Genomic DNA, 26802 nt, shown 5'->3' with positions numbered 1-26802 from the left:
TCATTACGTCTCTCTGAAATGCCGTTAAGTCGTCCTGACGTTTTCATTTAGGACGTTTATGTGCTTAAGCAGAGAATCATGGAGGGAGGAGGATTCGGTGCCGTGCACGGGCTGGTATTTATTTTTTATTGTGCATTTATAAGGCGCTTACACATCTCGTAAGTGTGTCGGAGGTGCCAGTTATATTTAGGTACCGGTGGGTTTGTTTTTCCTATTTTGATTTTGGATGCAGCAACAGCAGGACTTGGTGTGTCTTCTTGGCTCGTATCATCCCCGGCCCCCTCGCCCCGCCCCCAAAATGAAGTGATTTATGGCCGTGCACTCTGAGGGATTTCAGGGCAGATTTTTTTGTGTGCAAATTCGGCTATGGAGAAATCGGCTTTATTGTTTGCGTAAGCGTACTTGCATGTTTTCCGCCTTCAAATGGCAGTGGCTGTTTGCTGTGTGCACGGGCTTTCTACGAAACTGTACAGTCTACGCCATCTTTCTTCGCAGCACGGCTTTCACTGTTTTAACAGCATTGAGCTCACTCAGTTGACAATTAAGCCCGATGTCATCCCATTTTTGCCACATGCATGCTTCTTTTTCTGCACTGCTGCACAGGCTCACGCGGGCTTGGATGCCTCCAGGGCTGCAGAGCCCACCTGCGCCTTGGGTGATATATGTGCCGCCACCAGAGGGGGAGATGAGTGCGGCGGCGGCCTGGTGCTCTGCATGAAGAGTGGCGGGGGCGCTACGGCATGACGTTCCCTTGCCATGGTTTCTGCAACTTTACTGCCTTTACGGGATGAGGGGTTCTGATATGAACATTGCCGGGAGATGTGCCTAACTTTACCACTCAGTGCTGCCAGGCAGTGCATTGAGCTGTACCGGCCAGAGTCTGTCTGTATCACAAGATGTCTTTCTTGATTTCCCCGGCATTTCTTCCACTGTCTGCCTGCATAGGACAGAGTTCTTCATTTCCCTGTGTTGTGTCTCTGACAAGATGCCTTTATGTTCATGTATACTATGTTAGTATACAGTGAAAATGCAGACTCCTATGTAGTATTGCCAGCAAGATAACAATTGAGTATTACACCTTAAAACTAGCCATACTGTAGGCAGAGGTCTTCAATCTGTGGGCTGCAACCCCGACCCCCTGCGGGGCGCAGCTATATGCCTGGTGAAGCATGTGATCCAGGACGGTGAGAAAAGAGAAAATACTTTTTTTGGCCTAATTTAAATGTGCAGGACTATCCACTGGCCCCCATGCAAATGCTCAGACAGTGCGACCTGATGGGCGTGGCCATGAAATGGGGAAGCATGCATTGCCTGTGTTGTATGATATCTGGCTCCCCAACGCAGATTGCTAGGCTTGAGCAGTCTGCCATGGGGGAGCCGGATATCATACAACACCGGTCCCCCTGCCTTGGCTGCCCCCAGGCTTAATCAAGCCCCCAGCTTTGCCGAGGGAAGCTGGGGGCTCGCTGACCTAATCTTTGCTGTGCTCCTTTCCCCAGCCGTCAATCGCGCGTTTCCTGGCTTTGTTTGCTCATCCCGTTTTTGTTTTTTTTCTGTCTTGAAAGGGAGACCACAGGGATCAATGGGCCATGAACATTAGTGGGGTGGGATGGGGCATCACTGTTTAAAGCAGGCATTCTACATACTGAGCACATTATTTTTGTTCAAATGTGAATTTTACACGTTCATAGGAAAGAAGTCCCTTCCAAACTCCAATATTGCAGAAATGAGCATTCTCTAGTTAACTAGATTTCGACGTGATAGATATATATATTCGGAGCACCACACCAATATCTGTAATTTCTGTTCCCGCTTGCTTTGTGTTTTTATCAGAGGTTATATTTATAAAGGTGCTATGTTTGTCCAACTGGTTAAACACAGCTAAATGCTTCTGTTGTGCTGACAGCAGTTATTGGGAAATTAAACTGTGGATTCATGGGTGCCAACTTTAGATTTTCACTACAGTGGGAGAAATACCCCAACCCAACCTATCACCTGTCCAAACACATTTTATAGCACCTCCTTTTTTTTAAAATTAATTGCAAAAAGTCATTTGATTAACACATTTTGCTTATATAACATCTCAGCAACGGTTTGTCATCCTTCTGAGCTACCCCTATTTAGCGAGTTTATGCACCCCTTGATGTACTAAAAATCACTGCATTACCAACAGTAATTTGGGTGCACCACTGCCATAGAATTGATTTAAAGTGACATTTATATATATATCTTCCTGCTTTTGGTGCCAGGCCTTCGCCTGCACGTGCCACCGTATGTTGCAGAGAAGCTAGGGGCCCTTGTGTCTGGCACAGCAGCTGCAGCAGAGTCTGCTGCTACTTCAGCGCTGTCACTGAACTGCAGTAAAAGCTAAATGGCTATTACTCGATGTTTCCGAAAGTTTGCTCGGTGGGTTAAGCACCACTGCGTCAGATTCTATGTAAGATATGTAGGTGAATGATTGGAATGCCAGCAGGCTGGACTTCTCAACTCTTTTAGGCAGGGAATAGAAGGGGTAAAATATAACCAGCTGATGGCGCGCTCTCTATCATTTTTTTGTCTCTGTGACTTGAAGTATGAGTCATGTTTTCAGGTATGTGCTCTGTCAGCTGGGGTGGACTGGGCTATAGGGAACTTTGGAGATTTCGCTCTAGGACTCTGCACCCTAGGTCCCTTTTGTGTGTGTGGGGAGTGGGGGGGTGGATGTGCGCTGACTAGCAGAGTGCAGTGCACAAATATTGGTAAGGTCAATCGGGTAGGACTTTAATATTTTTTTATTGTACTTTTTCAATTGCAGGAACACAAATTGGCTCTATCATCCCATCTAAGACAGCAAAGTCCCCAGCAGCAGTGGCACCATAAAACATCCTGACATCGGTGGTAGTATGCAAAAGGTAAGGATGCCTACAACAAAACAAAAAAAACTGTATTTTGCTGTAGCTGAAGGTGGGGCAATTTTAAAGGTGTAGTTGGGAGCTACAATTGGGGATTTCAAACCTATTTTCGAGGCTGTTCTTTATCATGTCCAGTTTGGGGGGGGGGGTTGTTACTGAAAGTTCATTTCTCGTGTGGGAGTTGCATTTACAGCGCACTGTGTTCTTGCTCCTGGTTTTCCAGAATGAGGTTCTTCTTACTAGCTGAAGCCAAACACCCAGGATCTGGTTTAAGCCCCTGCTCATCTAATCTTGAATGTTGAAGTCTCGCGTACCCCCATGTATCTTTGACTTGTTTTTGTTTTCATTTCAACCGTAGCATCACTCCAAAGGTCGGTGTATCAACTTTTTTGCTGTGTCCCAGCAAGAAAAATCCAGTGATGCCCTTAACCCGGTCACGCAGGTAGGTAAGGATTTATTTTCCCTATGTACCATTGGTTGAGTAGAACTGCTGAAGTTTTGTATCAGCCCTGTGTAATGTGCATCCAGGTGTGGTTTTCGCCAACCAAATTGGGACCTAGTCCAGAAACACTTCAAAAAGAAATTTGAGCTAGGACTTCACGATTTGAACAGGGAGTCTTCTCAGACTTGTATCAATGTGGTGTGTGTTTGTTTTTTTTTTTTATCCAACCAGTATTTCTGACACAAGGGGCTTTTTCACCCCAAACTTTTCACATGGTTCCATTACAATCTTTGGATGTGGTGTTTGCTGATGTTTAAATCTTTTGTGGACTTTTATTTTTGGTATTCATTTAGAAAAATAGTGTCGTTTTTTTATTTTTTAAAAGGAATTAGAAATTTTTGAAAACTTGAAATGGTCTTTAAAAACGAACTGTTTGCAATTTTTTCACATATTTGGGTTCCTTTTTGAGGTGAATCATTGGTACTTAGTGAAAAGATCTTTTTCAGTGTACCGACGGGATAAAAGGGTTGATATAGTAGGACCGCTCCCTGACCGCACAGTCTTTCTAAATCGAACTGTCATACTTGTCAAACCCCCTGCGCACAGGGTTTGACAGCCTCTGTGAGCCCCAGCAGAGTTGTAGCAGGAGTCGTGTGTTTTGGACTGTATGTATGTATGTATGTGTGTGTGTGTTGAGTGTATGTGTATGTGTATGTGGGGGGGGATGCATGTGTCCATGCGCGAAGAGGTTGGTGGGTGAGGAGGGAAATAGGTGGGGGGGGCCCTGCTCCTCTCCCCCCCCCCCCGATTAATGAGTGGGAAAGGAGGGGTGCAGGATGTGATTTCTGCTTTTTAAAGCCAACACCAAAACAAGCAAATAAAACCAGTCATTTTGTTTTTGTTTCTGTTTTTGTGTTCAGCTTTAAAATGCAATAATGTCCCATAGAACTGGATTGTTTCCTAGTGCCCAAAGATGGTAGGAATCTGAAATGAAAAGCATAAGGACCGGTGGAAACGGGGGTGTGGCCTAAGCCCATGGAGTGAGGCTGTCCTGAGACCGAGCTCCCGTTAAGATCCTTGTACAGATCCTGCTCAGTAGCATTCTGGCGAAGGCTGCGACGACCAGAGCGCATGAATAGGTGGGGGAAGTAATCCTCCAACTATCGAGCGTGCTGCTGAGTAAAATCTGAGCACCCATCTAAGAAAACGTTTGGTTGCAGGAGAGGGCCTGTGAGAAACCAAGATGGCGGCCAGAGCCACGGCCTCGGGCTGAAGAGGAGGAGGAGGAGGAGCCCGCCACGACACTGCCACACCAGGAGCAGCAGGCCTGCTCGCTGCCCTTGCGACGAGCGAGCCCCGGGACAACAGAAGTCCTCCGGATTGTGGCGGGTGCAGGAGGAACAGTTCACGGGACAGAGACTCCGAGGGCGAGACGGGCGCAGGCTATCCTGTGACGGACCCAATGGACGAGCTGAGACTCATGGCTCCAGGGGTGAGAAGTGCGGCCAGGAGCTGGTGTCGGACCTGAGAAGACGGAAGCTGCAGAGGAGCGCAAAACATCCGCCGCGACGCTGAGGACACGTCTGGACTGTGTGGGTGAGGCTAAATACGACAAAGGATAGCACTGAGTGGACTGCCCAGAACCCCAGTGCGGAACCCCGACAGCATATGGAAGCCGCTCCAGGTGCGGAAGCCATAAATCACCGGACCCGGTCCCGCAGGTGGGACTGCTGGTGCGCCTGGGGCCGCGCACACCCAACGAGCGGAGAAACCGGACCCGCATGCACTGAGAGGAGAACAGCTGCTCTGGAACACCAAGGTAGGCTGAATAAGCTGAGTTATACCTGAGCCGCAGCGGTTCTCCTCCCCAAGCGCAGTGCCAACACACACATGGAGCATAGGAAAATAAGGAAGGCTGGGCTGTTAGGTGGGGACTGCCTCTCACACTACAGGCTGGGGACACAGCACAACTGAGGCGCGGAGACGCAGTGCGCTGGGAGCTGCAAGCTGTCCTCCTAGGCCAGACGGTGGGAACCAGCGTGGGCCACTTGCAACCTCCAAGAGGTGGCCTGCGCGCTGAAACACACTGGGCCTTCGGTGAGGAACACAGAGGTGCCACTGGCCCAGCGCAAACATGAAACCACTCACAAGGCAAGAAAGAGGCATATACACGTACACCTCATCAGGGAAGCCCTAGCAGCATGCAAGACCATGGAGAAGGGGGCGCACATACCAGGATAATAATCCACCAAAGCGCTCAAGACATTGCGGCGCTAAGGGCAGAAGGGCCCAGTAACAGGACACATGGCAGGAGCTTGAGTCCCTAACTGACCCACGTGGCACCCATACCACAAGGCGAGGGGTCATCTGAGGAGCACACAGCCGAGAAACCTGTGGGAAGAGGGAGCAACGAGGAGGGAGAACTGGAAGCCACACCAAGTGGTACGCAGCCGGTCCCGGCACCGACAACTCATTCCTGGGACAGCACCTCCACGCCGATCCGGCAGGCCTAATGGAGTCAGAAGAGTGAGATGCCCAGAGCACGCATAGACATAATGCCAAATAAGAAAACAGAAGAGAAAGCCAAGCAAATTAGCATGGATACCTTCACTAAGATTCCCGGGCATAAGCAATTGACGCCAACAGACACGGCAATGGCTGCAACTAATGCCCCACATCCGGCAGAAAGCGCAAACGAGAGCCCGATCTTGGAAGCAATCGCATCCCTTGAAAATAAAATGGACACAGCAATAGGAGCCCTAAAAGCATCCCTAGAAAATAAATTTGACACAGTCATGGTGGATGTGGGTCTCCTTCGCCAGGACGCAAGAAACTTGACAGAGGGGGTGACAGTGACAGAACAGCAGGTGCAACAAAACACGGTAGGGGTCTCTGTCACGCAGATGTAAATGTCAGAAGTACTGCAAAGAGTCAACGGTCTGGAACAGAGAGCAGAGGATGCAGAGGGAAGAGCGAGGAGGAACAACATCTGCATAATCATACTTCCGGAGGGCAAGGAAGGCAACAACCTCACGGAGTACGTAGAAAATATGTTGCTCCAAGAGATAGGAGCTGGAACACTATCTCAGGGCTTTGTGGTGGAGAGGACACAAGAGAGCACTTACTAGGAGACCTCAACTGGGTGCCCCCCCCCCCCCCTGAGGGCGACGATCGCCAGGATTATGAACTTTAAGGACACAGAAAAAATATTTGCATTCTCAAGGGGGGGGGGGGGCGATCGTTAGACAGTCCTCCAAGATCACCATGTACCCAGATTACACAGCTACGGACCAAAAGCAGAGAGCATGGTTCGGCCCAACAAAGGAACGTCTCGGGGTTGCAGGGGTGAGGTACATGCTCCTGTTCCCTGCCAAACTCAAGGTGATACATCAAGGCAAAACATGCTTCTTTGACTCCACCGACGAAGCCCACATGTGGATGGACTCGCAGGGCATCCCCCAGCTGAGGCAGAGAAACACCAACATCAACGGAAACAGGCCCTGCCGAGATGTGGTAAAAGCGGCCAGGAATAACGACGTCAAGCATTTGTTAACCAACTAAGCCAGAAGAAAAGTACGAAGGAGCAATCAACCCCACTTCAGTTAAAGTTGACTGAGTAAGGCGGCGTCACCATAGAGAGCGAACTACAAGTTCAGATGTCAGTTTTGAGGCATCACGCTGCATCAAGTCGGCCCCATCTAAGGGAGCACGATGAGAGAAGCGGCGAAGCCTGAGCAGGGGGAGGGTGGCTGGGCGTTAGTTCATCAGTTTTTGATTGGGTTGAAGACGTTGAATGGTGCGAATGGACAGCACATGGTGCATGCAGCGGAAGGAAACCCGCAAAGGACAATGGAGAGACACAAGCACAAGGCGACCAGAGCAACATAAAGCAAAAAAACTGGGGGTAACAACTGCAGTTGCACCGAAAAGAAAGGTCCTGTGAGAAGGACTCCAAGAGACGCCCACATGGGGATGGCAGAGTGCAAAGACACGGCTGTGGGAAAATGAAGCCAGACCGTAAGAAGAGGACATGGGGCCAGACGGATTAACAATAGTAACCTGGAACGTGAGAGGACTTAATGCGTATGTCAAGAGACTCCAGATCTACACCTGGCTGAACCGGATGAAGGTCAAGATAGCGATGCTGCAGGAGATGCACCTCACATTAGAAAAGCAGACCAAGGTGAACAAGAAATGGGGAGGGCAGACATACAGCGCCACGTATTTGAACTATGCACGGGGAGTACCATGACGCAACAGGTTTCTTTAAAGAGTTGGCACCCAGACTGGCCCAGTACAGGGAGACGACGCCCATCTGGGCCGGCGACTTCAATTGCACCATGAACCCACTCCTCGACAGGTAGTATGATAAGCACAGGAAGCCAGCACACCCGGCCAAGGAACTACAGAGGAACCTTGAACGACTACAGCTGGTGGACATCTGGAGGCTGGTACATGGAGAGGGGTGGGGGACCCTGGGGAGCTAGTGGAGGTGCGAACAGAATGTATGGTACGCTGGGAAAAATTGGGGAGGTTGAACTATGGGAGGTACTTACAGTGGCTACATGCGGAAGGGGACAAACCCAGCAGTCTCCTAGCGTGGTTCACTAGGCAGGAAAGCAAAAAAAGACCCTATAACAGTTTTAGAAGACCACACCGAAAAGAAGATTAGAAACCAGGAACACATCAACAACCTATTTGCCCATTTTTACGAGCAACTGTATGCCCCTAAGCTGGAGATAGACCCGGAGGACATAGCGGACGCACTGGCAGAAATAAGGCTACCAAAACTAGCAGAACAACGGGCTCCGTTATTGGATGTACCCCTCACGGTGGAGGAAATGGAGAGCGTGATCACAGAGCTTCCCACCGGCAAGTCCCTGGGTCCAGATACTTCCAGGGAGTTCTATACAGATACATGGGTATAGATATGCATCATGACACCCATAAAACCAACACACTGGCCACCCTGGAAAAAACAAAGAAGTCATTGGCCTTCTGGGGAACACTCCCAATGGGGATGATGGAGAGAGCAGCTCTCTTGAAAATGGTGGTGTTGCCGCGCCTACTATATTCACGAACATCCCATACACCATTCCCAGGGCCTTTTTCAACAAACTAAACACAATCACATGAAACTTCCTATGGGGGGAGTGGGGCGGGGGAAACAGGATCGCGATGGGGACTCTCCAGAGGGACTATGAAGAAGGAGGTATCAGACTACCGGACTTTGAAAAGTACTATTTAGCGGGGCAGTTGCAGTTCGCAGTCAAGTGGCTGGGGGAGGACGAAACAATAGACTCAATCTTCTTTCAGCCAGCTCTGAAACGGTATTACTTGAGAGAAAACCCCTGCTCAAGACTATGCCGAACATGCTCAACATCGCAATAGGGCTATGGAACAGGGCGTAGAGACTCCAGGGGACGAAAGATCCATGCTCGGCACAAATCCCCTTAGCGGGCCACTTGGGCGGGGACACAAACACACTAGCAGCATACCGAACGCACTGGGAAGCCAAAGGTGTAGCACAAATTGGAGACATGACGAGAAGGGAAAGGTGGGCAGACTTCCAAGAAATGGTGGATTAAGGGTGTCACGGTATGGATTTTTGGACGGTATGATAACCTTCTTGCCAAGTAATGGTATACCACGGTTCTCGCAGTATAGCACACATATTAAAGTAACCTTAAATAATACTTTGACACAATGTTTACTTTTCTTAACAGACTTACACTACAAACAATAAGTCGTCTTTGTATATAAATGTGTTTTAAGTAGAAGTGACAAAAGTGGGCACTTCTGTGTTCCCAATTAACAGTCCTAAAAGACAAACTCCCTTCTTCATTTACTGAGAACACTTTGGCTGCACTGAGTGCATAGCGAACACTGACTACATATCACCAGGGAACCGAAGCTCTGTGCCCACGCTGTACAAATGTCTGGGCAAGGGTATAGGTAGGCTGGAGCTTCATCCCTTTCTATTGAAGTAGACCCCCCTCCCCCGAACCCAAGTCTTTGGGGCCCCCTTTAATCTTTAAAAGAAAGCTTATAGCATTGTTTAAGTGGTCATTTAGGGTTTCAGCTCCACAATTAGACTACTTTTCTTTGTTCGGAAATGCAGAGGACAGGGAACTTCCCTTGATAATCTACACACCGCAAAATAAGGCACAGGTTGAGGCTGTGTCACTTCAAGTGTATATTTGGTGGCCAAACCTAAATCGCTCCAAAAGGTGATCAATAATCACAGACCATTTTTACCCTGCTTTTAGCTAGTGGGTGTTGTGGGGCAGTGATACATTTTGGGATTATTATTCAAATTCAATGGGGGTCCAATGATTTGAAATGGGCAATCGTGCATCTTCAACCAGATCAAAAACATCTGTTAAATGGATATTTCCTGGTAATTACTCGGTCTTCTCAAAAGTGGGGCCAGAGAAAATGTGAATGCGTACAAACATTTAAAATCTTTGGTGCATGCTCCGTCACCTCCTCAGCCCCTGTGAAAACTGGGACATACTCTATTTACTAAAATGCTTCTGGAGGGACCTGGTGCAATCGCTTACTTCTCGTTTACAATGGTCTGCATGCCACAAAAGTAGGCTGTAGGCTTAGCAGCACTTCAGAAATTTCAGGGAAATGCAGACGGTTGCCCTTAAATGGAACACAACATAGCTCATGAACGCTTATAAAGAAGCCTTTTTCAGTACGATTTTATTTGGTATTTATAATGCGCCAATACAGCAAATGGTGTTTCATTGGACTTTTCTGATGGGTTTAAGTAAACTGATAACGTGTAGGTCTGAGGCCCCCACATACCTTCATGCACATCAAGTCCACTCCAAGAATGATAGTTGGGCGACAGAGGCAAAGAACTATCCTTAGGTTTGTCACCCATAGGACCATTATTTGAACCCCAGGGTCTCCAACCCATCGATCGGGAGCCACTGGTAGCTCGCCTCATGCTTCCCAGTAGCTCTCTCAGCTGTGCTGCCTTTGCTGGCCCCTAAACCAGGTCAGGGGAGAAGGGACTGCTTGACTCCAGCTCGGGGTTGAGCCATTGTTGCTGCCACTTTGCAAGGCAATAATTCTGTGTGCCTTATGTATTTCCAAGTCTCTGAAGAGAGAAGTAAATTAATTTCGGCATAAAACTGATTGTTATTTTGTGCCCTGGTTTTTGTGAATCCTGCTGGAAGCAGAGTACATATCAGTGGCATACACTGAACAGCTAAGAGTGCATATTCTGCTATGGCGAATCTTGCAGAAACTCCTGTTTACTCTGCAAACATTGAGTAATCAAAAGTTCAGGTGAGGTTATACAGGTATGTTTTAATTATTTTATACTGACCGCAGCCTAACATTACGGACTCAGCAGCACAAATGAACAGCCACAGGTAAGACATGTGTATGTTTCAGAACATTTAAAATTATGGGACGGGATCACAACGCAGTGCTGGCAGTGCATTTTTTTCTTTGCATCTAGAGAAGAAAGTAATCGGTGTTAAAAAAATAATAATAATTACGTTATTTGATTCTTGTATTTTTTGATTGACTATACTTTGCTAAAGAGTTGTTGGTATGACTGTCCCCAAGTATATAGGGAAGTGTGAAATCAATAAACTATTTTATGTGCCCAAGATCACACATTCATCATGTTTGAAAGCCCCACTAATAGCTTTCGCCTGTAGCTTGGAGCTCTGTCCCCTCCAGCCTACATCTGCAGGAGTCTGTCCTGATGCATTCTGGTTTCAGCATCACCTTCTCGTGGCCAATGCTGGATTTTACTTTTATGGGCTTCATTGATTGACAGTGCGTCACCCTTTCTCAACTCTCATGCTGGACGTCCTTTGCATCTTGTACTCATGGTGGCCCCGAATCATGCTGTTCCCATCTTCATCTTGTATCCTGGCTTGCAACGTTATGTGTAACTACTGACTTCTGCAATTGTATTTGCTCTCCCCTCTTGCTTCTCCACTCTTTGACTGCTTACTCTCTGTTCTCTCCTCTCCCTTTCTCCCTTTTCCCATCTCCTCCCCTCACTTTCTTCTATGCACTTACTCTATCAGAATTGTCCTTGGACCTAGAATGATAGCAACATCATCTGTCGTCTCCTCCCTCCCCTTAATGTCCCCCCCACAAGCACTGTCTGAAATGTCAGGCCACGTATGATAGTTAATGTCACATACTTACTGATCATGGCCTGTAAGAACGTCCTTGTATGTTCCCTTGTTCCCTCCCTTGACTTGAAGCGTTTTGAAACACATTGTGTATAGGCGCTATATAAATAAACTATCATATATTTTATGCAATAGCAGCATATGTTTTTCAAAAGTATTTCAATAAGGAATTTAAGAAGATTGTTTAAACAAGAAGAGCTGTGTTGGGGAAAAATTCTTGAATGAGGGACTAAAAGCTGAGGAAGAGCATGTATTTGTTTTGCATTGGCAAATATATGCCAAAAAGCTCCATGTTAATTTGAGAGCTACTCGCCGATTCCTGTTTTTTCTTTGCATTATGGAGCTTATCACCCAGTATTTATAATGGAAAAAGCAAATTTCCCAGAATGTAAAAAAAGGACTTAATGAGCATCTCCCACACTACATGGGCTTTTCAGGCTGCATTCTGATGTCTACTAATGACAAGCATTGACAAAGCCAACACTTTTGGCTTTTGTGTAGACATAATTTCTGTATTTTCCAGGCATTGCCTTAATATTACTACCTTGCCCTAAAAAGGCAACAGCCGAAAATGATCTTAGTACCTGGGCATATATAACGGAAGTGCCTTGTAAGTGCTTATTTAATGCCTATACAAGAGCCACAACCTTTGGGTTTTTGAATGTTTGTTGGAACAGGAATTAGGTGCAAGGGACAGCTGCGAGGACACACATACTGCTTACACATCAAGTGGCTGATGGTACACTTGGTTAAGACGGTTTTAATACAGGAAGGGCTGGTTTATAGCTGTAATTATGCCATTGCTTTTCAGAATGATGATCAGAAAGCACATAACTAGACTTTGCGATCCCAGGGGCATGGGCTTTGGGAACGGAGGGGAAGATAGTCAGTGGGAATGGCTAGAGGCACTACCTTGGCCATGGTTTTCTTAATATTCAATCAATACCCACAGAATGTGTGTTCCTCCTTGCATCCCATCTCTCTCCTGTCTGCGCTTCCCGTGACAATAGTTTTGGCTTATAGGCAGAACTTTTAGTGCCACCTAATAGCCAAAACTAAAAATGACCCATTTATTCAGCAGGTCCATAATCCACCATGTCAGCGCTACAGCGCTTTGCCACAATACCTTTTAACATGCTGCAAAAGGATTGCAGAACAAAATGTATGTATGTAACATTCAACTTCTCAAGTACCTACTGTATCCTTATAATGTGCAGAGGTAGTTGTAAGCTTGCAGTTTATGTAGTTTTAAATTATTTGCAGTATTGGAATGCCACAGTGAATGCATACATTTGTATTCCGCAGTAAAGATAAAATTCCAATAAAACCAATCTTGGTACAAATCCCCATGCTCATCATAGCTCTCATAGCTCTTGCACATTGTCTCTGAACTAAAAGTAGCCCCTGTTCTAAACTATATACAGCACTTTACTTTGCAATGTTCATGTTCCAAACCTTGGCAACAGTGGCGAGACTGACTGTACGGCTTTTGCCCATACAAAGCAGCCTGCCACCGGACCACCACTCGAGAACTTTTGCACTGAAGTGCTTTTGCAAAGTTTGCTGCAGGACAGGAGCTAATGTGTTGTTTTATGGCGTGTTCAAGGGGCGTGGACCAAATTGAAACCTTTATGATCCTGCTGGCAGGAAGGTTGCTGTGCAACGGGCCTGGCTCGTCTGTCTCTTTCACTGAAAGCTCTGAAAGAAAAACAAAATGTGATTAAAAAATAAAGCTTTCTTGACACATACCGGCTCTGAACATGACGATTTGGGATGTCCTTAGCCCCACTCCTGGGACAACAACCCTTTCTGCATTGCACATGGGAGGCTTTTTTTTCACGCAGAATGTATTTTTTTTTTTTTTATGGAAGATGACGGCACATTACTAGAGCTTTCAATGCATTTTTTCACTGGAGCCTCGTGACTGCAGCTTTGCGACTTTGACACCAGTTTATCTGCCTTGCTCAATGGGGGTGCTAGTTTACTGGAAGATGCCAGGCAGCTGCAGGCAATGTAAACAAAATAATAAAGTGGTCAGAACTTCCACTGTCTGCGTGCACAGATCTGCCTTGCCTCTGTCTCCCAAGTGTTAAAATGAGCGAACTGAAACCACTTTAAACAAACAAAACTGTGCTTTGATGCTGAGCACACGGTAAACCGGTATGGACAAGGTTATTGTGATTAAATGAGGAGATGCATGGTAATTATACCGGTGTACCTTTACACCCTATGGTGGATGACCAAGAGATACACGAGGGCCAATTCATTCTATACAACGGCATGATACAAAACATCAAGAAAAGATGGCCAGAGTGGACAAACCAGGAGGAGGAGATAACAATGCTAGACGCATGGTATGACATATCGGAGGGAACTCTCACAACCTCCAGGCTATACGAACAATTGTTAAAAAGAGGACAACCCGCAGGAGTTGCACACAAGGCAGCGCTGGGAAGACGAACTTCAGAGGCCCTTCAGCGACCAGGAATGGACCAGGGCACTAAGATACCCAAAAAAAGTGTCAAGGAACGCAAGGTTCAGGCAGAGACAGTTATACACAATGCATAGAGCATATCTCACACCCAAGAGGATGAACAAGATGCAGATGGGAAACCAAAACGGGTGCCCCCGCTGCTTGGCGGACGAAGCCGACATGGTACACATGTTCTGGACCTGCCCAGTGATACAGGCCTTTTGGGATAAGATCAGAACCAAAATAGCACAGAGTGGACTCCAAATACAAGCAGAGCATCTAGAAAAGTACTTACCAGGCCTCTTTCCAAGAGGAAGCTAACATGAGTCGCACCTAGTGAAAATGAAGGACCAAGTATGTATACTGGCCAAAAGAAGAATAGCAATGACATGGAAGTCAAGGGAAGGTCTGAGTGTAGAAGCATGGTGGTCAGACCTCTAGAAGTGGGCACTGGCAGAGACTGCGGTGTGGATAAGCGCAGTGAAAAGAGGGGAAGGTGAAACAGCGCAAAAACTAACCGCATGGAACTCCCTGAAGCAGGACCTTTTTGGTGGTGGGAAGGAGGAAGACAGCGAAGACCCCATAAGAACAGAAGATCAATGAGTGAAAACAGGAAGGCCCTACACAAAGCCCCAGGGCGATACACTTTATGCAACAGACTCTGCGATAGCCCCAAGGAAGGTGTTGCACAGGAACGATAAGGTCACTGGAGAATCCCGGCACTGCGGATGTAGGACAGAACCCGGGAAATGTGCCAATGCGCCAGTTATGTTATGAGCGTTTGTATGTTACGTTTTTGTTGTTGTGGAAAATCAATGAAGACTTTTTTTTTTTTATTAAAAAAAAGGAGAGGTGGAAACGGGCAAAAGAAATGCAAAAAACACAGAAATATGACACTTATTTGCAGTTTGAGTCCACATGGATTGCAGGAGAAGTAAAGCCGCAGTTGCTGCATTAGCAAATGGCAGCTGGAGGCCAACAAAATTAAGGTGGAATTTGGAAATAAATCATGCCAATTTAGCAAAAAAGATCAGGGATTTCTTTGTACGGCATCTCCAAGGCATATAAAAGCAAAACAACAGTTAAAAATGTGACCTCAGTACCTGCAAATGCTTTGGTAGCTTAGTACGCAATGTGGTAAGATCTGGGCAAAAACAAAAAGCCTTTTACAGATGCTGAGTAAGTGTTTTTGCCAACAGTTCTCGCTGTCAACCAGGTATCGCTTGGTGACAGTGCAGCAGAGAAATGCGAAAGTATCCCTATGTCTGATGCCACAATTTACTGCCGCATCACTGTCGTGTCCTCCGATATAAGTACAGAATTGATATTGCGCTTGAAACACAGTTTGATGAGGCCATTGACATAAAAGTAAGCTAACTTGATTGCTTATGTGAGGGACTGTCATGGAAAAGAAGTATTGGAGGATTTCTTATTTTGTAAACCAATTCAGGGCAGAGCAACTGCATCTGAACTCTTGGGCATTGTTAACCACTTCCTAAGTTCCCACTGCCTAAAGTCGGAGGCGTGTGTTGGTATTTGCACGGATGGTGCGCCTTCAATGTGGTGCTGGAGCTGGGGTAAAAGCAAAAGTGTTGGTAGTAGGGTCACATGTATTGTGGCCACTCTGCATGATACACCGGGAAGCTTTGCCTGTGCACGATATGAACTCGGAGGTGCTGACTTATGTTGTAAAGATTGTACGTTATATCAAGATGCACCCATCTGTTTGCCACATTATGTGCAGGAATGGGAGCTAAACATGATGCTTTGTTTCACGTGGAGGTCAGGTGACTATCCAGGGGAAAGATTTTAAATTGCATTTATGAACTCAGGAACGAAGTGAGACACTTTTTCCTGCGTTTAGACCAGACGAAAGAAGAGCCGCTGTCTGATTCATGCTGGCTTGTACTGTTAGCTTACTTTGGTGACCTCTTTGAGATGCTACATTTTCTGAACCTCTCCCTGAAAGGCACAGAAACCACATCATTTGCTGAGAATGCATAAATATCTGCATTCAAGAAGAAGCTGGAGCTTTGGAGGAGGAAGGGGGTTGATGTCAGCATTACCGATGCGTTTCCATTATTAGATTCTGTTGAGGAGACGGAGTATGATCTTTCGTGTGTTGTTGAATTGATAGGAAGCCATGTCGGAACCAGTCTTGAAATACTTTTCAGAGGATAATTGCAATGTCAATCACTGTAGACTCTTAATCTTGTTATAATGAAAAAAAAAATTAATTAAAAAAAGCCAAGCTATCTTGCTTGCACCGTTTTTTAGTTTAGAAGAGCACTTGGACCGTCCCTGGTCCCTATGACACAGTGTGTATGTGGGATTGAATGGCGGAAGCTTAATGTACTATACAAACCTTCTTTGCAAAATCCCTGGTTTCTTTTTTACTTTTTACAGTGCTCCATTATCCACATGCTTGTGGTGCCCTTGTGTGCATTGTTGCTATGTGTACGGTACATATCCAACTCCTACACGTGACCTTTACTGTGAAGGGAAGAGTCACACGGGCCCAGCAATAATCAAGAGTTGACTCGGTTGTCGGCTTAAGAACATTGCAGTGTCACATAGCCCCTGTGACAATGTGTCTACTGTATATAAAGGGTACGGTGGCGCTATGCTTATAATTTTCAATACGTTGCCCAGACAGTTGCATGACGGTACAGGCCTGCTGGCATAGATTTCCCTTGTGTGAGGATTGTTGATGTGTGGCACCTGGGAAGCGTATGCTACTTTTGCAGCATCTTCAGTATTGCTTATTTCTGAAGCAGGGTGCCAAGGGGGCACAGTTTTGTTTGGCTGGCATGAAGGCTGGGTATGTTTTGAAGTGTGCGGCAGACTGTTTGAGCCCCTGTGTGGTATGGCGTGTGCTGCACACACCGCCAGGTGTAGTCTCAGGCCGGCGGATGGTTGAAATGCCCTGATGAATGCGCTCTTTGATTCCTGCTTCTGGTGGCACAGGCCGCTTTGGTCTTTACTTTTATAAAATCTCCAAATTAGATTTGCTGTTGCGTTTCTGCGTACAGAGAATGGTTGCAGATATTGGCCACCCAAGCTCTCATTAAGAAGGGAGAAAAAAGGCTTCTCTATCCAACAGTGGACAGATGCGCCCCATCTATTTATTTCTCTTACCAGTGCTTGCGACCTGATCGTTGCGTTCACTTGTCATTGAACACCAGCCAACAACAAAAAAAAGTAAAAACACAATGCCACTCTAAGTGGCATCCAATAATTGTCCAGCAACTGAAAGATTTGCCTAAGAGAGCCTCGGCTGGCCTCCCCTCACTCCCCCTTTTCCAACTCGTTCAAGCTGTGGCAAATTGTTTACACATCTCAAACTGATTCGTATACTGTAATGTAAAAAGTGTACAGGAGAGGTACTCAAGTTAGGTTCAAGGTCAAACTACCCCTAAAGAGGTTCTAATAAAGCTGCCTCCCCTAAAAAGCAAAATGTCTTGCATTCAAAGACTGTAATTTTGTATTGCTTTTGAATATTTTTTTCACTGCTGTAAGTTATGGATGCTATACCTGTGAGGCAGAGCTGTTGTATTGCTTTTACGCCATATATTTTAAAGAACATAAAGAGAGCTTGTTTACCCCAGTTCACAGTAGGTCGAATATGTGCCAGCCTTTGGGTGTGGGGGACGGTGTTCTAATTCCCTTCATGACTTGTGCTCTCCTCCATCTACTTTAGTTTATGTTCGACACTTTGGGGAAATCGCTACATGATATAATAAATACAAATGTAAGTTTCAGGGACTCAGACAGATTACTGCTTGGTCTAGTTATACTTCTTTCCCATTCTCTATATAGGTTAATGAGGTTCTCTGAGAGGTTGTATTGCCCCTTCAGTGTGGTTTGTTTTTTTCCCCCAACCATTGCACCTCCGCAGTTCAGTTAGTTTGCCTGTAAACGTATTGAATACTTGCCAGGTCTAGTTGTGAACACTTATGTCATTAATTAGAAAATATCTTTTTTGATCATTGTTTATGGTGATCTGGGGTGAATGCTTTTTATGATTATTTATTCTTCTCTTTAATGATGGGACCAGTCCATTCTCGTTCGATGTTGTGGAGCGCTGAGCCATTTTCCTGCTTTTCTCAGCAACCTTGTGTAACGGAGGACTGTTGCTTTAGCAGGAGTTTTCTGACCTAGGCGTGAAAGGAGTGCTGTTAATTGCTTTGCAATCTGAAAGTGGGAGATCACTTCATTCCCTTGAGTCAGTGGTCTTCAAACCTTTTTATGCCCCCCCTTTCAGTAAAAAATATGGTTTCCGCCCCCACGCCACAAATGCTTATATTTTCTATTAAATGCTTTCAATCCTGTTTTAAGCTTTGCACTGCCCCTAGCAGGGAAAGCTCAGAAAACCGTAGCACTGGGGGGGGGGGGTCATCCACATCAGAATTATACCAGAAGAAAACACGCTGTGGCCCCACCACTCCGAGTTTGACTGAAGTTGGTGTTATCAAACCGTTTGCAAGCAGGTGGCCGTATGGGACAGCGGTGTTGCTGCAGTAAAGGTCACCTCAACACGTGTGGCGGTTAATCTGCTTCACACAAACTAGCCGTCTCTATTTCTTACACCAGGGCTGGGAATACCTTAAGTCTCTGAACGTGCTATGGTTTTCTGAGCTCTGCCTGCTGGGGATTTTGATACCGTCCTGTTAAGGTTTCCTAATGTTCTATAGGTGCCTGGTGTTTTGTTTGACTGGCTGCATGTGAATTAGACGGCCTAGATTATCTATTCATTCCTCTGATGAAGACGATCTAGAGTCATTTTTCAACATCGAAACCTGTCAGTGTTTTCTTTCAGAGTAGCAGGAAGTCTTTACCAGCAGAATTGAGCAATCCAATTTCCTCCTAGCTACATATTAAATTATACAGATTTTTATGCAGTTTATTTTGGCTTTACTGTTGTGTTACTCACAACTCTCTCTTAATGTTGTGATTGTTTTTGTGCAGTTATTGAGTGTATTGTGTACGTGGTGTGATTGTGTGTTGTATGGGTTGAATGAATAGAAATGCTGGTTCCATAATTGCATTGTCTTATTGTTTGTATCTCTGAAATTTTATGAAATCTAATTAAAACATTGATTTTTATTTGAGTCATTAATTGAATTCATTTTTGATCTATTGTTCCAGATTCATTTTTTCATATTACCAACAGCCTGCTAAGGTGTGATTTATTTTTTGTCCCCCCCCCGTAAAGATCACTTTGGTCATGTGTTCTGTCCATGCATACCCTCCTATTTCAGGTCCCTATATAATTTCCTGTGCATGTTGCTGTCTGCAAGGTGGGACTCTCTAGGGTTGATATTTACATTTAAAAAACTGAAACGGGTGCTAGTCTTTTAAAGGAAACACAAAGTGACAGCATTTTAGGTACTCGAGCTCGGCAGTTAAGAACGTATTGCCTCTCCAGAAGACCCGCAAGCAGATAGAACTAGTTGAAGCTACAATGGGTGAAAATCTTGGTGGAAGTTACCCAGCATCAAGAGACGCTTCACTAACAAATAGGGACATATGAGGCAGGAACATCCATAGCGAGACCACTATAAATTCATGGTTTTGGGTACAGACAGGTTTCACAAATAACTGGAGCATACTAAATTAATGTTTTTCTTCTTCTTTTAGGCAATAATTCAAATCATGGCACTCTTTAGCATGCTTTCTTTGATTTTGACAATCCTCTGCATTTGAAAGGATGGAAAACTTGAGCCTTCAGCAATTCCTGGTGAAGGTAATTGTAAATGGCTGATAGAGGATCTTGATTAAAGGAGAACAGAAATATGTGAAGAAAAGGATTTGAAAGCAGTAGTGCTTTTCCAGTCAGCAGGTAAGCAATGTTCCTTCCCCCCACCCCCATATCTATTTGATGTTTTGGGCATGATGGTAGATCTGACGTTCTTACGTGAAGGCATTCCCTTTTTTCACACATACAGATGAGTGCTGCACAATGCCCACCACTCTTTTACAGAAACCTTTTCCTCTAGAGTAACGCTTTAAAGTATAGATGGTCTACATGATTTCTCTTATATTAGTGGACATTTGTAGAGCGCCTTTTACCATTGGTAGGATCTCAAAGCGCTATGGGTTGAATGTCCTGTGGGACCATATTCCAGGTCAGAGTATGCGTGCAGCTAGACTGAGTTGTGGGTAGCTGCATGGGGAAGGAGGGAAAGTGTCAAGAAGCGCAAGGATAAATAAAACCTGGGGGACGGATAGGGTCGCACCTAAGGGGAGTCACTTAGCCCAGTGTACAGCTCAGCAAATAGTCTGTTGTTTTGAGTCACATTTTGAAGTTTTAACTTGCATTTTTTTTTTACCCGCAGCCAAGAAATGGTGTATTAAGACACAAAACATGTCATGAAGTAATGAAAACCGATTGTGATGCAGAAGATCGTATGCAGGACAGGGGTGCAAGTTCATCCACGGCAAGGGACCAGGGCCAGCCCCACCCCCAAGCAACTGCCCAGAGCAACAGGCAGTGTGCCACACCGGGCAGTAACCCTGCAGGAGACACCTGCACCCACTGTCCAGCAGCAGCCACCCACAATAGTGGGAGGCGTTTCTATTCCTGCTCCGCCAACCACCGTGGACGTTGTGGATGCAGAGGTGGAGAATGAGGGTGCCATCATGTCCGGCACACCCACCCCAAGCCCCATTACCAGCATCCCTATCCCTACAGAGGCAGAGAGCATCTACGATCCCTGCCTCCACGACTCGGACCTTGATGAGTCAGACATATGCCTCTTTGAGAAGTGTGCTCTGGACATGGGCACCACACAAGTGCCATCCACCAGCCTGCCGACCACCCTGCCTACCACCACCCCGGTCACCAGCACTCCTGCATCCAACGACTCCTTCGAGACTTGCCTGTCAAGGGTTGAGGCACGACAGGAGTCGATGCTTGAACTGATACGGCAACAAATATCAAATGGAAATGACTCCATGAGGGCCATTGCCACAGCCATCGCAGCCAACACTGCTGCTGTTGAGGCATCCACAAGTGACATGAGGGAGTGTCTGGGGGCACTTATGCAGGCCCTGCTTGCAAACCTGCCTCATATGCAGCGCCCACACCTTGGGGCAGCTATGGGACTGGCCATCGACACCTCCACTGCCACAACCCCTTCTACCTCGGCCCAATCGAGCCGAGTGCGGTTGACGCGGAGGAGTGCACAGCGCTTGACCATGGCGCCCCCGGATCCCAAAATAGCAAAGAAATAGAGTGGGCAGACAATGACATTTGGAAAATGTACGTTGGTCCAGGGACCAGTGTTTGTTGTACATATGGGGACATTTGGGGTTTGTAGGGTGGGAGAGGGAGTTTGCTGGGGGTTGTGAGGGGATTATGTTCACATTCTCACGTGTCTGGAAAATACACCCGTTGTGTGCAAGAAAATCATTGGATGGACATACTTCTTTTTGTGCATGTACATTTGATGTGTGATGGTGTACAGTGGGGCACTTCTGACAAAACAAGTGTGCATGTCCACATGCAGCCAGTGTGTCACAGGCACATTACCTTCATGGTCCCTGCGTTTCAGAAGTATTCATCAATTAGTGCTTGGCGTACAGCATGGCCATCCCATGCATCAAGTACTGGCAGGGGGACTCCTTCGTCTCCATCCCCTTCATCCTCACCCGGCCCATGCATGTCAATGTCAGGTGGCAGTGGTTCATTCCTTTGGACGCACATGTTGTGCAGCATGACACAGGCCATGGTGATCTTCGCCACCTTCTCAGGCCTATATAGGAGTGCCCCACCAGACCTGCTTAGGCAGCGGAACCGCGCCTTCAACAAGCCAAAGGTCTGCTCATTCACAACACGGGTATGAGTGTGCACACGATTGTACTCCTCTTCATGGCTGTTCTGCGGGTTCCACACAGGGGTAAGTAGCCACGGCCTCAAGGGATATCCTCCATCACCTGCAAGCAGATACAAATAGGTGTGTGTCACTCTGAACTGCCACCTTCAGGGAGCACAGTCATGGCAGCAGCTATTTGGTGTGGGCATGCACATGTCCCAGTATGTGTACAAAATAGTCACCTATATGCAATGTATACTGTAAAGAGATGCAATACACTGGATGGGGTTCAATAGATGAGGCAGGGTGTGCTGTGGTAGTGCAACAATGTTTAGCCTCCAATTCATGCTGTATATTCTTTACTATGCATGGTCACACAAGCCGCATTGCTACAGTTGCCATCCTTTTCAGTCATGCATTGCTTTCCCTCACCATGGTGCCCTGGTTGTGCCACTTACCTGTTGTCATACATATGCATTATTTGTGATATGTGGCCCAGTAATGTTTCATGTTCCGTTTGGCTGGTTCAGGTGAGGTATGTTTAGATCTGCATGCATACTCCAATCACTGGCTATTGTCACCCAGGTGCACTATCCCCCCCCCTTTCCCACCTGGGTACAGTACCACCCCCCCCTTCTGCATCCGCACACATCAGTACCCCACAGCATGGCCATGGGTCTGTTGTGCAACTCACCGAGCAGCCAGGCACGTGGTCCAGCGTGCGTGAGAATAGTGGTTGTGAAATGCCATGCAGCTGGCCCACTGTGTGTTGGTAGGTGCCTGTGGCCAGGAAGTGTAGCACAGACACCACCTTTAGTAGTGGGGGGATGGCAGTGCGTATTTCTATGTGGCTGGCAATGTCGTTCTGTATCATGTCCACTATGGTGGTGATGGTGTCACGGTCCAACCGGTACAGGGTGTGGATCTGCTCAGGGGTTAGGTTGAATGGGCTGGGTCTGGTGTGAGGGATTGTTGGCTGCCTCCGAGGCACTGGTGGCTGCGCTGGTGGTAATTGCTGGGCCTGTCTCACCCTCCTTCTCCTCCTGCATCTCATCTGTGCTGCCTGTTGTTGCTGCTGTAGTTGTTGCTGTTGTAGCAGTATAGGCATGTCCTCCAGCGCCATGATTGCAACTGCTAGTGGTAGCGTTTTGGTGTAGGAAGGGGGGTGTTGTGTAGGTGTGCTCCTTTTGTACCGGGCCACTCAACATTGCCTACACCATTGCCTACACCTGTGGGGGGGGGGTTGTGGTGTGTGGGTGTGCTCAGTTTATACTGGCACAACCTCCATTCATTCCACCTATGGGGATTGTGTGCACCTGCGGCAGCTGCCTTGTATCCTGCTTGCTGTTTGCGGGTGGTCCGCGATGCCCTTATGGCCGGCATCGTGCAACCCGTGATTACCGGCTTCGCGATGCTGGTATTTGCATGTATGCGTGGGTTGGAATTACCCCCTATTACCGGCATGCCGGTATTTGCTCCATGAAGGGGCGCGCGTTCGTGCCTATGCCGCTATTAGCGGCACTGTTGTTTAGTGTGCCGCTAATACCAGGTTTGCGTGTCGGAATACAACGGGACGGTAAACAACGTTTTTGACTTACCGGCATACCTCGTAATGAGGCCCCTTGTGTTGACAGCTTTGAAATGGAGCAGTTTGAAAGCCATGGTCTGAACTAACTTAAGTGATTGTGCGAGATTCAGTGTGGGCTAGACAAAGCAGCAACAAATGCCCAAAAGGAGATGCAAAATTATGCGAAAACTGCACCCTAACAAATCTCGAAACTGTCCATGCTTGTCACGTGTGTACAACTCCAGAACAGAATTCCCAATGTTTGATTAGAAGAAATACGACTTATTAAAAAAAAAACCACTGTAAATAAAATTAAAGGGAAAAACTTAACACGTGGCAACTGATGCACATCCGCAGCGTAAAATCAATCTTCCAAAGCATTCACCACCCCTTATGTATAGATATAAAGGGTGAAAAACGTTTCTTTTAGAGGCAGTCAGAACCCAGCACACAACAGGTATAGTAACCAAAAAACAAAAATAGAAATGTGTTACACAAAAGAGTAGTCACAGTGCAACTCTAAATAGCCCACCACCACTATTTCTAGACTGCCTCCACAGTCAGGTTCCTGGCTCTCCCAATTAGTAACACCCAACTCTTGACAATCACCAACCGCCTCATCTTAGCACACCATTCTAACTGCTCTCCCACACTTCAGCTACACTTTTCAACACTTCAATATTTAACACTTGATCTGCTTTGTGCAGATAGCCCATAAAAAGACAACCCTCCAAGTGAACAGCAGGACAGGCTCTATTGAGAAGGAACCAAAAAACTCTAAATCCCACATGTCACCAGCTAAATCTGCCATAAAATGTTTCCAGCTCTACCACAAGCTCCTTTGCAATCCATGTGCAAATGCACATATGATCCTCTGCACTTTTGGCCAGTCCTCCCATGGGACATGGCAGAGGATGGTTTGAGTTTCCAATGACCTTTCATAGAATGCGAGTTTGAAGAGTGACAAAATGCCATCTTAAAAAGCGTCCAACGCTGGAAGTCCTTTAGGGTGAAGCTAGCAATACACAGGCAATAAGTTGGTAGCTCCATCCATAGAAGCTCGAGTGTGACAGGAGCGAGCTGTTGCAGCATTGTTATCTTAGAAGAACTAACCCACATCCTTCAAGCAAAACCTGTACTATGTGTGGAGTCAAGCGCCTGGGATGCAGTCACTGGTTTGCAAGGATTTCTAGAGTTTCTTTATTTAAAAGACATTTAGGTCCAAGAAAGTTGAGTAATCGAAGCTTCTTGTTGCAATTCATCTTATCTTTAAAGATCACTAACTTATCCCGTCTTAACCTTTATTATTTCAAGCATCCACCTCTTTGTTGTGGTGATTTAGTATTTCTTTTTCAATCTTGGCATTCCTCCTATTGTTGTTGCCTTTAACGTGAGCTTACTATGCTACTGTCGCGACACGCCAGAAGAACATGCTTTCCCTCTGCTAAGTCGGACAAGTACTTTTGATGACTTTAAGACAATGCTTTAGAGCTTATTGACTATTTCCAAACTCTTCCTTTCTCTACAAGACGTTTCAGTAGCCATAGAGCGTTGAGTTACTTAAAGTGGGCTGAAAACATTTCCCTAAACGATTATAATCTTGGAATAACATGGATACCAGTTGTTATCACATAATAGGAACTTCGTGGTTTGTAGAGCAATTAGTATGCATGCCACAATCTTCTAGAAAGGTTACTGTTATGCAGAAATGCTCTTCCATAAAAAACACTGTTACAGGTCCACACGAAAGGTGGATAAGCAGTTTACAAATATCCAGGAAACCTACTACACCTTTCCATAGTTAACTGCGCACACTGAATCTCTCTCCACCTCTCAGACAGATCAAGCAGGACCTAGTGGCACAGTTAAGGCCAAATCGCACGCTGGCATATGGTCTGTCAATCCTCTACCTCATGGTGCTCAATCAGACACAGACCGAGATTCTCCTAAATGGCGTTTGGCCTTTGTTCAGGAATGACGATGGAAACATAGCGCTCTTCAATGTCATCGGCACATGCAAGAATCATTGCCCCGTTTCCTGACAACAGGTGCCGATTTGGCAAACCAAAAGTTCAAGATGCACCACTTTGCCAATTCCAAAGCCAAGTTAATAAAACTTTGTTTCATGAGGTGGAGGATCTTATTCAGGTCTCACAGCAAGGATCTGAAAGGGGGCACTGGCTACATTATGCCAATACCTTTACAACTAAAGGAGGTTGTACCAATCCAGAATCACTTTACATGACACTCAAATGGCATATTCTACTTTCACACTACATACATACACACAATAGGTGTTTTTTCGAAAATAACGTAAGGTTTTGTCTCCCACGGACATTTTGGGCCACCTGCTCCCCCCACCACCTTACTTACCATCTGGCGGCACAGCAGAGCGTGCTGCCGCCTCCGCGATCCCACTGCGACGGCAGTTCCCTTCACGCACATGGAGGAGAACTGGTGCTGCAGGGGCCTTTCTTTTTTTTTAATGTTGTCCCCTGCTTTCATTTTTGCAGAAACGGGGGACACACCTGCCCCCTTGATCGACATTTTCGAAATTCGTTCTGCCCCCATGCTATTTTCAGCGTTTTCTCCCTTTTGTTTTTTTTTTCCTTGGTTTTTTCCTTCTGATTCTCTCACACACTCGCTGTACAAAAACATCCACAATACAAAGGGGGTCTGATACTTAGTCCCTATCACCACAAGTGTTCATTGTACCAATGGGCATAGGCCCTTAATCCGATTACATTCCAACACAAGTCTTGTGTTCTTCCTATTTACTTCTTCCTACTGTGGCAACAATTACTCCACAACATATGTGTAAAGTTGCACTGCATATTGACATCTCCTGCAGTTTACCATGGGAGTAAAACATTTTAAAATAAATAAGGGAAACATGTTTCACATTAGAGTCAGTCTTGCTTCACTAAGGTGCAGGCCACTCAACCACGTAAGTCTCCAATGGTAGGTGGAATGAGTTGATGTAATACCCCTTAATTCAAATGGCTATCATCGGTTCCTGGGAGAGAGGGCAGTTTGGCCAGATCTTGGGGACCGGCTTGGACGCTTATAAGGCAGTGCCCCAATCAAAAACACAAAATGCTAGCGTAGGCCAGTTTTCTTGGCCAAAGTGGGCCACTTTTTGGGCCCTTGTGTGCTAGTTTAGCAAGTTACTTCACCATGCTGCTAGTAGTTTTGAACAATGTTGCAGGATAAATATTCTTTAAAATACACAATTTGCCTCACATTTCATCAAAAACCTCCCCCTTGGTTACTACTGAGTCTGTCGCAAAAGGAATTAATTGCCATTTGAAACTGCCCCATTCCGACCCCACTTTGGGAGGTACTTTGCTTGTTGGAGAGTGGCGAGGATTCAACGGGGGATGAATGCCACCAAAAGGGGATGTTTTGAGAAATATCCAACTAGTGACAGCTGCTAAA

At 46.2% G+C, this 26802-nt stretch overlaps 1 long non-coding RNA gene across 5 annotated transcripts; it reads left to right on the top strand.

The window, feature by feature from the left end:
- Nucleotides 1–33: 33 nt before the first annotated feature.
- LOC138527484 (uncharacterized) lies at nucleotides 34–21383 on the top strand. Of its 5 annotated transcripts, none has more exons than XR_011283934.1 (5): nucleotides 34–114; nucleotides 2795–2891; nucleotides 3250–3333; nucleotides 19621–19822; nucleotides 20319–21383. It is a non-coding gene; the product is annotated as an uncharacterized lncRNA (long non-coding RNA). The 5 variants fall into 5 exon arrangements; XR_011283937.1 differs by having other exon boundaries at nucleotides 2795–2960; nucleotides 3250–3337; nucleotides 20319–21351; XR_011283938.1 differs by having other exon boundaries at nucleotides 3250–3337; nucleotides 20319–21349.
- Nucleotides 21384–26802: the final 5419 nt, after the last annotated feature.

This window comes from Ambystoma mexicanum, chromosome 14 (genome assembly GCF_040938575.1).
Source record: "Ambystoma mexicanum isolate Mex_15411 chromosome 14, UKY_AmexF1_1, whole genome shotgun sequence".
Taxonomy (NCBI): domain Eukaryota; kingdom Metazoa; phylum Chordata; class Amphibia; order Caudata; family Ambystomatidae; genus Ambystoma; species Ambystoma mexicanum.
The sequence above is the reverse complement of the archived record's forward strand: the minus strand, read 5'-3'. Positions and strand labels throughout refer to the sequence as shown.